Source organism: Lissotriton vulgaris, chromosome 1_1 (assembly GCF_964263255.1).
Source record: "Lissotriton vulgaris chromosome 1_1, aLisVul1.2, whole genome shotgun sequence".
Taxonomy (NCBI): Eukaryota; Metazoa; Chordata; class Amphibia; order Caudata; family Salamandridae; genus Lissotriton; species Lissotriton vulgaris.
In genome coordinates this window covers 659,209,072-659,223,253 of record NC_141685.1, presented here as the reverse complement: position 1 = coordinate 659,223,253, position 14,182 = coordinate 659,209,072, and the positions used below count along the sequence as shown (strand labels likewise).

General features: G+C 40.6%; 1 pseudogene; it reads right to left on the bottom strand.

Annotated features, from left to right (window-relative positions):
• LOC147747617 (dual specificity protein phosphatase 12-like) overlaps positions 1-6,074 on the bottom strand; it is a 31,603-nt pseudogene extending 25,529 nt beyond the window's left edge.
• Positions 6,075-14,182: the final 8,108 nt, after the last annotated feature.

Genomic DNA, 14,182 nt, shown 5'->3' with positions numbered 1-14,182 from the left:
CCGTCCCCCTTTTATCCCCTTTTGATTCGACCTGATTTCGACAACCCTGTCCTGATGACGATCCCGACTCACGGGGATCGAAACGCCGTCGACATCACAGCGCAATTCTATGGCGCATTTTACGTTTTGTGCTCCTGTAAAACTGTTTGTTCCATGATTTAAGTGATTTCAACTTAATCCTGCGGAGCCATCACTGTATTATTTCTTTGTCACCTTGCGCCGTTCACGCTGTTCACGTTCAGCACTTGCATCTTCACCTTTCACTAATTGTATATTTCTTCACTCACCAAGTGCCCTCGGGTTGTCACATGATTCTCTCTGTACAGTGCTGCTTAACTGTATTTCCATGTGAAACACCCTCCTTTGATTTGGTGAATAACAAGCTTTTAAACCATAAGAGCCTCCTTGTTTCTTGTTCATGTAATGCTAACTGCATACATTACTTAACTGTCTCAAACTGATACCTGTTGGGAATTGTTGTTGTTGTTTATACTCCACACCCATCCCGACGTGGTCTATGGGTTTACTCCTGTTGTTCTTACACAGCTTTCTAAAGTGGCATCTTCTGAATTGTAATTTAAAATCAGTCTTCACCATAAGATGGGATAATAAATTTGGATTCCAGAGACATTAAATATGACCCAGTTATATTTTCCCACATGGAATTTATAATTATAAAATGTAACATGGTAATCCCAATGTTTTCCAACAGGAGAGATGGCCTTGCAGAAGGGAAAAATGGAGTTAAGAGTTTTTCACTACCAGGACAACTAAAAATTAATCGTACATGTCCAACTTTTTAATTACATTGCACCCTGACCTCTGGGCTGTGCAGAACGTAACCTAGGGGTCAATTATCTATATTAAAAGAAAAGGTTTTAGACTGGAAATAGATTTATTTTGCCAGGTCAACATTGCAAATTAAACTACACATGCAGGCTCTGCAATGGCAGGCCTGAGAAATGTTTAAGGGGCTATTTAAGTATGTGGCACAATCAGTGCTGCAGGCCCACGAAAAGCATTTTATTTACAAGCACTGGGCACATGTAGTGCACTTTACAAGGGACCTATAAGTAAATTAAATATTCCAATTAGGAATAGGCCAATTTTAAAATGTTTTAAGGTGAAACCACAAGCACATCAGCACTGTCTAGCACCAGTAAAGTGCACAGAGTCCTAAAGCAGACAACAACAAATACAGCAAAAAGGAGAGGAGGAAGGCAAAAAGCTTGGGGATGGTTCAGTTGACAGGGCCATTTCCTTTTTTGCCTTCATTCTGCCAATTTACTTGATGGCTATACTCCTCCCCTTCACAGGTTAGCCAGACAAGGTTGGAGTCCTTCCAATCAAGAGAGAAAAGCTGTTTCCATTTCCACCCTTCCTTGGAGTGCCGATAGCATGGAAGGAACACAAGACCAACAGCTCAAGATTGGCTTAATCATTGGACCTCAAAGTTTAATTTTTTTGGGATTCAATCCACCAGCTTAAGCCATACTTTCTCGTTACTGCTGGAATCAAACAATAGGTCCTGCTTACTTATATATATAACACTTTTTTCGCATTCCAGGAAGTGGGGTGGAAGATTAGCCTTCCACGATTTACAAATCTCTCTTCTTCCTAAGAGAATTACATAAAAAATAAATCTTACGTCTAATCTACCAATGCTGGTAGTGTTATCATGCCAAATTCCAAAAAAGACCAGGGCGGGAATGACCCTAACAGTGATACCTGTAACTTCTGTTCGAAATTGGCACACATCAAACCAAAACTTCTGAATTTTAGGGTATGTTAGAAACATATGAAGATCGTCAGCTACGGGATCCTTACATCTCAGGCATTCATAATGTCTCCCTAAAAATGTCTTTAATCTTGCCGGGGACCAATATACCCTGTATGCAGTGAAGAGGTGATTACGCTTTAAATAGGCAGGTTTCACAGTTTCTCTCAGCAGTGCAAAGGAGGCCATCCACTCTTCCCTCAAATCAATATTCAAAATTCCCTCCCCCAGAGCCTCTGAATATCTCTTTCTAAATCGTCATCTGCATTGATCAGAGATTTATGCCACAAAGCTACCTCCTTCTTGATGATACCAGTTTTAATTGCTTGAACTTGCCACGTATCATCCTCCTCTTCATTCCAGTTTTGATCCCCCCCACCGCGCAGAGAGCTGATAATATTTAAACCTGGTTAATTTGCCCCCTGCAATTCAATTCAGAGTTTCCCAACCAACTAACTCTGTTCCCGACTTTGAATCCCCCCAAAAAGAAATACCCGAAACCTTTAATGGGAGGCTAAGTGAATCATTCAAGCAATCAGGAGTCCCTGGGGATTCCCAAATTGGGGCCCTAGATGAATGATATTGAATTCCTAACTTTCTTCCGAACATAAACCCACTCTTTCAAAACTCCCAATAAAATCTTTAACCTTACTTTTTTTAAGAACTTTGGGTCTCCAAACTTAAACAAAAATGTATCTTGACCCTCCCTTAGTTCTCCCAGCATTGCCCCAAACAAAATACCTATAGCATAACTCAACCCTATTTAGAAGCATCCTACAATTCTTAAAAAGAAAAGCATACCCATACGTCGTCAGATCCGCTAAAGCCAGCCCCCCTTAATCCAATCTCCTCCTTAATCTCTTCCAAGATATGCGTGAGCCCTTAGAAGCAAGAATAAAACTCCCCAGCCTTCCTTGGAGTTTAGCAATTTTCCTTCTATAAAATAATAATGGTATAGAAGTAAAAATAAATGTTATTTTGGGTAAAATAATCATTTTAATGAGATGTACCCTACAGTACAAATTTAGAGAGAGATTTGCTCATCTGACCAGCAGTTTCTCTACTTCTTGCCTATTCTTTTCCCAATTTACTCTAGTACCTTCAGCCAATTTCTGCGTGATTATAATGCCAAGGTAGCGCATGTTCGATTTTGCGTGTGTTTGTTGGCTCCATTCCATAATTTCGGTCTTATTTGTCTTCACTCTGAGTCCTGAAACCGTTCCAAATGCTTCGGCTTTAGCCATTAATATGGGAATAGACAATTGCGGATTCAGGGTATAGAGTAAAAGTTCGTCAGCATAGAGAGCTAACTTGATCTCAAGATTCCCATATCTTAAAGGAATAATGGCAGGATCTTGTCTGATCCATATCGCTAATGGTTCGATGTACATATTAAATAAGAGTGGAGACAGGGGGCATCCCTGTCTAGTCTACGTAATATATTGACCCAACCAGTTCGCTCCCCATTTACCAACACCTTTGCTCTTGATGAATGATACAAAAGTTGAACGCCCTTTACTAAATTCGGAGGAAATCCAAATCTCTTTGAGGCTTCCCACAGATATGGCCAGTGGACCTAGACAAAAGCTTTTGCGGCATCTACTGCCACCAGCTTTACCGGAAGATATATGTTTCCGCTAGATCTATTACTCCCAGTATTTGAAAGGTTAGCTCGTTAAGCTGCCTTCCAGGAATAAAGCCTTTCTGGTCTTTGTGTATTATGCCTAGGGCTCCCGGTTTTATGGTATTTATTTTTTTGCCATTTCCGTCTGTATTTATCCATATTTATTTTTGGGGTATTTTTTCTGTATTTATCCACATTTATTTTTGCCACAAGCAAAAGACGCTGCTACAGCTAGTATTTTACGCATTTATTTAAATTGAAAAAGCACACCAGCGCCCGGTTGTTATTGGTCAACACAATACATTCATTTGAAAACTTTGCCATTGTAGTACAAGCACATGTGTATTTCAAGAGACTTTGCAGACATTCTAAAAAGAATAAAATACTACATGAAACCAAAATTAAAACACAAGTTACTAGTTCCAAGATGTATTTGGCTTCTAATAAAAAATACTCCATAGTAGTTCTCGAGAGGTACATATAATGTAAATAGGTCAGTGGGTTACTGCTTTTGTCATAGAGATCCTATTGTTACTTGCAGTTAATTAGTAAAAATATTAACATAGAACAGTAAGCTATTAACTGTCACGTAAGAGCTGTATGCAAATTGCAAGGTATAAGTAAGAGCGTTATGGTTTTTCTTCCAGTCTTTGATCATCCTAATGTGGCAAAAAGGGCTAATTTGGGTAGAAATCAATTCCGATTATTAAAGAGACTTCCCAACCATGGTATTAAGTTTTAAATTATGAGTTTGTTTCTCCAGACCAATCACTATTAAACTATGCTGCCTACTAGTATGGTTGTCATGGGACTCCTACACCTTGTAGTCCTTTGTTGCAAACTAGGATATTTTGCATTTCATTTTGAACTACTCTTGTGGAAAAAGGGAGGAGAATTGCTGATGACAGAAACTCCATGGCTGCTAAGAAGCCATTACTAACTGCATTTGTATAGCGCTTACTACCCGTGACTAATGTATAGCACTACCTGAAAAATAAGCAAAAAGTGGACGAAAGAAACGTTGCCTCTGTGCAATATGTTCAAAAAAAGTGCATTCGATAGGTTCTTCTTCTTAAGGCACATGATAGCCGAGTCAGACCTGTGCTCCGAGGCCTGTGATATTCACAGTGAGTTACAGGCCCCGTGTGAGGAGGATCGCCACGCTGCTTGGAAACAAAGGGGTCTCTCTGAACTCATACGTCTATTACTTGTGCCTCGTGCTAACATGCCCTGATGAAAGGCTCCAGTAATCTGGATAAACCCAACTAAAGCCCAGAGCAGCATCTGCTGGGTGCATGTTTTTGTCGGTGCAGTTCTTTATCTGATCCAGTCTCTCACACAGCCACTTGCCGTGGCATAATGGGAGCGGCACTCCGGGAATGCGCTGCTCAGTAGCAGTCACATGGGCACATTTCGCTAGGTTCACAGTTTGTTGAAAGCTGCTTCCTGACACTCATATAAGTGGAAAGATGCATAGACTAGGCCATGATTTTAAATTATGCAGAAATAAATAACCACGTTTTGTTTGTTAATTTCGTTTTGTGTTTTGTTTTTGCTCTTCAGGGTTTACTGGGTGTGGTATGTGCGAGAACTAAAGACGCTGCTATGAGGGGGAGGCCGGAGCTGTGTTAAGGCAGGTGGGGGACAGAATCATGGCTCTCGAGACAGTCTGACCCCTATACCGCCCCCCCCCCCAGTTTGTTAACCTCATGCTAAGTGGGCAATTAATCATGTAATGGCACGATGGCGGGCCCTTTCCCCCCACCCCTGCTATAAACTATTACGCTTTTCTGTTCTGGAGACACTGCAGGCTCCGAGCCTTAATGATACTACTATGGGACACAAGGCACCCTGTGGTATTCAACACGCACGGTAATTAAGAAAATAAAGGACAACAATTCCCACCTCCTCCTCACCCAAATGACGGAGAATAAGACCCTCTGCTGCTGCCGGGGCATAGGGGGGGCAGGGTCCACATGAGGGCGCTAAAAGACCTTGATTGAAAGGGATTAAAATGAATTCCCAGGGGCGTGCAAAGGAAACAGCATGCAGCGGCAGCGCGGCAACATTTGCCAGTGTTTTGCCGTTTCTAAATATAAATACAGACAAAGGAAATATAGATTTCCATCTGTATTTATATGTAAATATCCGTAAAAACGGAAAACCGGGAGCCCTAATTATGCCCTTAATGATCTTCGCAATTCTGGCGGCCAAAATACCCGCTAACACCTTATAATCCGTGTTTACCAGAGATATGGCAATATATGAGTCAACCAAAAGGGGTTCATTATTAGGTTTCAGTATCAATGTTACTGTTGCCTTGGCCCAACTTAAAGGAGGGTCTTCCCCATCTCTTAGTATTAAATTAAAAAGTTTCTTAGGCTCTGGTACCACCTCATCTAAGAGGTTAAGATAGATCATAGTTGGGAGACCATCTGGCCCTGAAGCTTTCCCTCTGGCCATTTTCCTAAACTGCTGTTGAATCTCCTCTTCTGTTATATCGACTGATAGAGTCGCCTTCTGGTCTTTGCTCAAATTTGGGAGTTCGATTTCCTTAAAGAAACCTTCGATGTTATCCCTCCCAGGGAAAGTATCTTCATTGTACAATTTACACATATGTCTAGAGATCTCCAGCCCAATTTTGACGTTGGTATCCAATATGTCTCCTGTCATATGATCTCTAAGGCATTTTATTTGGTTACGCACTCTATCAGTCTTTGCTTTCCATGCCAACAAAGCACCACTTTTCTCACCAGAACGAAATGCTGCAGTTTACTAACCTTCCATCTATCTGTTAATGTCTTATCCAGGGCTCCTTGATATTCTGCTTGCAACAGTTCTAGTTGTTTCGTGAGAGAAGCCACATTGCTGGAGCTCTCAAGGGAAGCTTTTTATACCTCTTGCTCTTTATTCTTAATGGCCTCCAAAAGCCTTTCTTCTTGGCACCTCGTACTACTTTCTTTACGCTCCATAATGCCCGTACCTATAGATCTTAAAAAAGCCTTAAAGGAATCCCATATAGTTTGGGGTTTAGCTGACCCTCTGTTGAATTCAAAAAAGATCACAGCCTCTTCTTTCATTTAGTGAATTACCCCAACATCCGACTGAATTGTCTGGTCGAGAGTCCACCTGGTTAAACCCCTCTTAATTGGAGTTTTTATTGATAGAAGGACAACCAAATGATCCGAAAGTATAGCAGGAACATGCTTGATCGTTTCAACCCCAGATACCAGCTCATAATTAAAAAAAAAATAGTCAATCTGGGAATGGAGACCATACTTTTTGCTAAATAAAGTGAAATCTCTCTTATCCCACATCCTATGTCTCCAAATAACGATAGAATTAAGCTCTCTAATCATATTTTTAAGTACTGCCAAGGTTTTTGGTGGCGTAACATATTTAACTTTGGAGGTTCTATCCAAACTTTTATTTAACACTAAATTAAAATCCCCTCCATTTACCACTGGGGTATTAGATGACATTAGGCATGATTCCATTTTGATTAGTGCATCAGGGTTATCCTCATTGGGCCCGTAATAACTGAAAACAATTACAGATGTTCCTTGTACTATGATCTTAGATAGGGCCCACCCCCCAGAAGAATCTGTCTGATGACTTTCTACTATAATACCCGCATTATTTCTTATGAGAATGGCCACCCCCCTCGTGTTGCTACTTTGATCAGAACAAATTTTATCTTGCATCCAGGACCATTTTTTTTATAGGCATTTACACATTCATGTTTTGTTAAGTGTGTCTCTTGCAATAATATAACCTTAGCCTCAGTTCTCTTCAAAAATTCCATTACTCGAGCTACTTCTTTGTAGAACTCAAACCATTTACATGCCAGGATACAAATTGCACTGAATTCTTCATCATCTGTCTATCCTTAGAACCCTACTAATCCCTTCTACATCAATTTTGTGTTGAACAACCCTTTGTATGCATACATAAATACACAAATCCGCATGAACTAATATGGAACACCAATCAAATAGCAGAAAGAGGACAATATTTTTTATTTCTCTCCCAAATGCTCCCAACCACCCGTGACCCACCCACAAACCCCACTGGGGAACCCCCCACCCTATCTCCAAGGCAAAAAGGCATTTGTTGTCTCGCCGTGCAAAAGAAAGAGAGAATTGCGATTCTCCTATTACCATGACCAGAGAATCTGGATTTCATTAAAGACACGGAGGATAACATTATGCATACAACAATTAATGCAGATCCAAGTAGTCGCATATATTACAAAGCAAAATGTTCCATATTAGAATGTTATAAAACAAATAAAAGGCATGAGCACTAGGCAATCAGCCTCTTTTAAATGTGGTGTAAAGAAAGGAAAGGTCCAATAAACTTCCAGGAAAAGTCCAAAAAACTTCAAGTAAAACTCATAAGTTCTTTAGTGTATCACAAAGAAGAAAGAGGTGAAAGATGAACAAATTGATCCGTGAATAAATTGATCCGTGGGTCAGGAACATGTAGCTATGAGAGAATATCTGAAAAGGAGAAAGAGATATAAATGATTCCAGAAATGCAAATAGTAAAAGAACAATTCTTTAAAGAAGTATAATCATTATAAATGCAAAGTAAGCATTCATATGTCTGATGTTGTCTTACATGGCTACCAACATGCATAATGGTAGCCTCCGGTCTTGTAATGAAATTGCGATTCTCCTATTACCATGACTAGAGAATCTGGATTTCATTAAAGACACAGAGGCTACCATTATGCATGTTGGTAGCCATGTAAGACAACATCAGACATATGAGTAATTGGTTTGCAATAGTGATGAGCAAAAGTTCTATAGTTAGACCAATTAGCAGCTTTAAGAATATCATATAACTTACCACCTGACAAAAATTACTTACTGGCCATTGCACCTCTGATAGAATGTGGTTTAAACATATTTAGATCGATACCTGCGAGGTTCATAACAATTTTAAACCATCTTGCAATAGAGGCTTTGTGAGGTTTAACGAAGGAAATAAGTAACTGATCCACACCAGAGAGGCGAAGTGCATTCATTCTTAAGCCATATTCTTTCATACAATCCACAAGACAAAGATTTTTACATATATCAAAGCGAGGGCAGAAAATAGAATCAGACATAGCCTTGGTTCTTCTATGCAGTTCAAATGTTACTACAAAAATATCATAGATCTATAAGAAATATCAAGAGTTTTGACATCAGAGACCCTACGACAAGAAATCAACCAAAGAAGAGTAGCTAATTTGATTGAAAGGTTCTTTCTGTTCAAAAGAGAATTATTAGGCCAACTACAGAAAAGGTCAAGAATGAATTTGACATCCCATAAAGATTGATATCTAGGTTTTGGAGGTCTCCTAAGTCTGATACTCTTTAGGATTCTACAAACAATAGCCTTCTTACTACCGTTTTAAAGTTGACTAGGGCATGACCTGCAGAAATAGCTGACCTATAACAATTGATAGACCTATAACTTAGACCTCTATCGAATTGTTCGACAAGGAAATTAACTATATCAACGATAGGTGCTTGAACGGAATCCAGGTTCCTTTCCAGGAACCAACGTAACAAAATTTTCCAAATATTGTTATACCTGTAGTGTGTTCCAGGGGCCCATGACTCTCTGAAGAGAGTTGAAGCTGTCGACGAAAGTCCTGCGAGATCATTGGATCTCCTGACACTCTCCAGGCAAGAAGGTTCAAATTCCCTGTTTGAACAAGAGGGTTCATTTGACCGTCTACGTCCGTAAGTAGGTCCTTGAGGGAAGGAATCAGGAAAGGAAGATCGTAAGTTAGTTCCAGGGACCAGGCTTGGGATGGCCAAAAAGGAGTCACCAGGACAATGGAAGAGCGTTGATGTCCTACTTTCTGAAGGACTCTCTGGATCATGGCAAATGGAGAAAAAGTATAAGCGTTGATCCCTTCCCATGATTGGAGAAATGCGTTCACCTCTAGAGCACCCGGGTCGGGCATACAGCTGTAATAATTCTCCAATTGGAATGTCAGTCTGCTCGCGAATAGATCTATTTGGAAGGGACCCCAAAGGCTGTTGAGGGTGTTGAACACAGAGGTGTTGAGTTTCCAGTCGGTGTGATCCAAGAGGAACCTCGAGTTCCAATTTGCGCAAGGGTTCGATTTCCCTGAAAGGTATTCTGCTCTTAGAGAGATCTTGTGTTCCAGGTAGAACATCCAATGTTTCTTGGCTAAGTTTGAGAGGTTTACCCGACTTGGTACCTCCCAGGCGGTTTATGATAAATGATCTGCCTTGATGAGAGTGTTTGAAGCTCATTAGAGCATAAAGACCTGCGGTCAGTTCTAAGTAGTTTATATGGTATGAAGATTCCTCTTGAGACCAGACCCCCCAGTGTTCTGATCTAGGAGACAGGCACCCCAGCCATGAAGGTTTGAAACTGATTCTAAGACAAAATCTGGTGTTGAACCAAAAATCGCTCTGCCGTTTCAAGCATCCAGATTCTATAACCACCAGGTCAGTTTCAATATGGCTTCTTGGTTCAAGGGAACATGGTCTCGGTACCAGAGGCCTGCTCTCAGAGCCTTCCCCTTTATCCTTTGAAGGGCTTGCTAATTTAAGTGGCCTGGAAAGATAGTTTGTATAGAGGAAGAGAGAAGACCCATGAGTCTGGCTAGTTCCCTTAGGGATAGATTTTGATGTTTAAGGACACGTCTTATCTCTTTCTTGATCTTGGAAATCTTCTTCGGTGGAAGGAGAAGGCAATTCGTGGTGTCTACAGTGAAACCCAGGAATTCCTTAGTTCTCGAGGGAGATAGAATATATTTTTTCTTGTTTACAATAAATCCTAACTTCTCCAAGAGGTCTACTACAGTCTTGAGGTCTTGAAGGATTTGAGAATGATCCTGAGATATAATAAGGATATCGTCTAGATATATGATCATATGAATACCCTTTTCTCTTAGAGACGAGGCGACTGCCCTCATTATCTTGGTGAAACACCAAGGCACTGATAAGAGGCCGAAGGGAAGAACTTTGAATTGAAAGAGATGGTTCTTCCAAATGAATTGAAGAAAGGGTTGATGTTCTTTGGCCATAGGGATGGTAAAGTAAGCGTCTTTCAGATCTAACTTGACTAGCCAATCCCCTTCTAACAAGAGATCTCTGAGTAGATGGATGCCTTCCATCTTGAAGTGTTGGTAAACAAGGTATTTGTTGAGTTCCCTTAGATTTATTACGGGCCTCCATCCCTTGTCTTTTTTCTCTACCAGGAGGAGTGTACTTACGAATCTTATCAAATCCATAGGGACTTCTACAATTGCGTCTTTCTGAAGCATTGAAGAGATTTCCGCCTCTATTATTTTCTCTTGGTCTGAGGTAAGGGGCATTTCCCTCGGAAGTGAATTTTTAATCGGAGTGTCTATAAAATCTATAGCAAAACTGCTTACAGTGTTTAAAACCTAAGGGTCCGGAGTAATTAGTTTCCAGTTCTGGACACAGAACTTTAGCCTGCCTCCCACTTTTGGGGAAGAAAAAGGGGGGGGGGTAATGCATTGTAGTACTCACTTTGGTAGTTGGTGTCGTTAGTAGCTCCTTTCGCTCTGAAGTCTCTTGAACTGAAACTTCTTCCTCTTGGAGGGTAGAACTGGGGTTGATTGGGGGATTGGTAGCCTCTTCCACTGTAACCTCTTGACCTCGAGTAGGGCCTGCAATTGAATCGGCGGAAAGATTGACCCCTTCTTCCAGCCCTGCCAAAAAGGTTGTTGGTGTTGAAGACCCTTCTCATATTCTGATGGGCTTTGTCCAGAGCAGTGAAGGTGGAAACGTATTTACCTAGGCTTTTGATTAGGTCTTCGCCAAAAAGTAAGCCTTTGGGGGAGAGTGAAGGCTCCTTGTTGGCTAGATTACTCAATTTTGGGCTTGTTTTTGTAAGGACAACCCTTGTCTTTTCGGAATTGAGACTGGCATGGGCATTACCTAATAGCACTAATGCCCTTTGACTCCAACCTCGAATTACATCGGTCTCTAAAGGAGATCCATTCATAGCTATCTTCGGTAGCGTCAATGATCTTAGCTAGAGGACCTAAAACATCAAGGAGTCGGTCTTGGCAAATTTTAAGAGACCTCCCCATACCCTTCCTAGGATCTCTACCAAGTTTGAAATTGTATTTTATGAGCTCGGGATCAAGGTTAAGTGTTTGCAAGATCTTTCCCTCAATAGAGGGTCTTGAACATTCCACTCTTAAAAGATTACGTGTCTCCCTCTCCAGGGGATTTCTTATCCATTTGGCAATAAATTTGCCGACATGATCATGGGGAACCCACTCAGAGCTATGGGGATGTTTGATGTTAAAAAGAGAGAACATCTCTTCACCCAGAGGATCCAAGATGTTATCTTTTGAAGAGGAAGGTAAATTATCACCAAAGGGTTGGGAGTCAGATTCCTGGTTGTCTACGTCCAGGTCGAGGATGTATTCATCAGGAAATTCAGAACTATTATCATCATGATCGTTGTCATCATGAAAGAATTTGAGATCATCGTCTTGAGCACTTGTATAGTTTGTGCCACGAGGGACACCTTTGAATGTTGTGCCGCGGGGGACACCTTTAAATGTTGTGTCGCTAAGGACACCCGAAGCATCTATTGAGTGAGGCCCTCCCATGAAGCTTGAGGTACTATGACCTGTTATAGTTTTCATCGGGGTATACTCTGTGTTGTTTCTTTTTCTGTTTTTTTTTACCCCTTATTTCAACCACTTCATCATCATCTGTAGGGTTATCTTGAAATAGTGCAGCGTCAACCTCCTCCGAGGAAAAAGGTCTCTTTGACGCCTAACCCTTGACAGTGTTGGAAACATGCAAGATCTCTTTTCCCTGTGAATCATACTTTTAATTGTCTCATCCTCCATGTTGGGTACTGCCTTAATCCGAGTCCATATCAGACATTGTCAGGAATAAGGATAAGGCGAGGTAAGTAAGCATGGGCGAATTTTGCGAATTTGCGATCCGCGAATTTGCGGATTTGCGGATTCGCGATCCGCAAAATTCGTGAATTTGTGCGAATTTTTGTTTTTTTGCGTGTTCGCTGGGTTTTTTGCGTGTTCGCGGGGTTTTTTGCGTGTTCGCGGGGCTTTTTGCGTCTTCGCGAGCCACTTGCATAGCGAAGTTACCCATGCAGTCATTTATGGGAGAGGGAGAGAGAGATAGACAGACAGACAGACAGACAGACAGACAGACAGACAGACAGATAGATAGATAGAAAGAGAGAGAAAGAGAGGGAAAGAGAGAGGGAGAGAGAGAACGAGAGAAAGAAAGAGAGGCCGGATCTCTGAAGGGCCAGATTCCTGAGTTGCCCCTACAGAACATACAGCTTTTTATTTTTAGCAAAATGCATATGAAAATTGTGCTGTAAAGGTCTCTTTTAGTTTAACCCCTCCTGACAACTCAAAATGGGTGTATTTGCCATCCTCTCCCTTCTTCCTGTTTTTTATATCTGTAAGTGCTTCCTGATGAGGTTTAATTCCTTGGACAGGTGCCTCGTTGCCTACTTGTAACTATTCTCTGACCCTGCTTCAAGGGTCAGAGCAGGGTTAGAGAATAGTTGCAAGTACGCAACGAGGCGCCAGGAAGCAATTAGCAGCAGGTGTCCAAGTTGAAGTTAATTTGTTTTTAACCCTTTTCTAAAAGGTTACAAAGAAATTAGGTTCAACTTTTGCACCTGCTGCTGTAACCCTTGCTTGGCTGAATATTCGTCCCCGCTGATTCGCGGATTTTACCGAGATTTCGCGAGATTCGCGGATCGCGAAATCGCGGAAAATCCGCAAATTCGCCCACGAAACGGATTTTACGCCCACCCTTAGAGGCAAGTATGATTAGGTAAGTATAAATATATATATATATATATATATATATATATATATATTCACTAAAAAAAACATAGGTTTGACACTCGTTATAGTTAGGAATTAGCATTTAAAAAACCTTTGAAATTCACTGAAAAAACCATAGGTTTTACACCAGTTATAGTTAGCTGAACATTTTACTCATACAAAACCATTGAAATTCCCACGTTATAGTTAGTTGGACTCACTATAACTCGCGCGCCCGCAATCCACTGCTGATGATGTCACATATTACATCATTCATGACATGATCAGTGACATCACTGATGACATCACTGATGACATCTCAAATGACATCACTGATGACATCATCCAGTGAATGTTGTTTACTTTGATATGTAAATATGTATTATAAATACACCACTTTGCATTGAAGAATGAGTGCATATATAAATATAAATGTGTGGATGGTGGATTTAGTAACAGTGTCATTGATGGTTTCCTAGACTAATTTGTGGAGTCTCACTGTATAGAATGTGTAGTTACTAAACTGTGTGAAAGTCTTGCTTTGTCTTAATTGCTATGTTAAAGACTATATTTGTTATTGGTTTCTTAACTGAGTATTTGTATGGGTAAATGAATGTCTATGTGGTTTAGTAGGGGGGGGGAGTGTGATTGCCATAAAATGTGTGAATAGTTAATTCAGTAGTTCTATGAGGTTAAGACTACATGTTATAACAGTTGTTTCAGTGAGTGTATCTGTTTATGGGTGCGGTGGTGATGAAATATTTCTCTGAATGGTACATCTCCATTAAACTTGAAAAAAAAGGCAGTGTATATGACAGTAATATCTAATTAGGTGTGCCTAAGACTTAGTGATTGTATGAGTCACTGTATTGATAACTGTATACTTGTAATAGTGATTTTATAAGACACTAAGTGTGAGTTACTGTCTATATAAATAGATGAAGTGGTG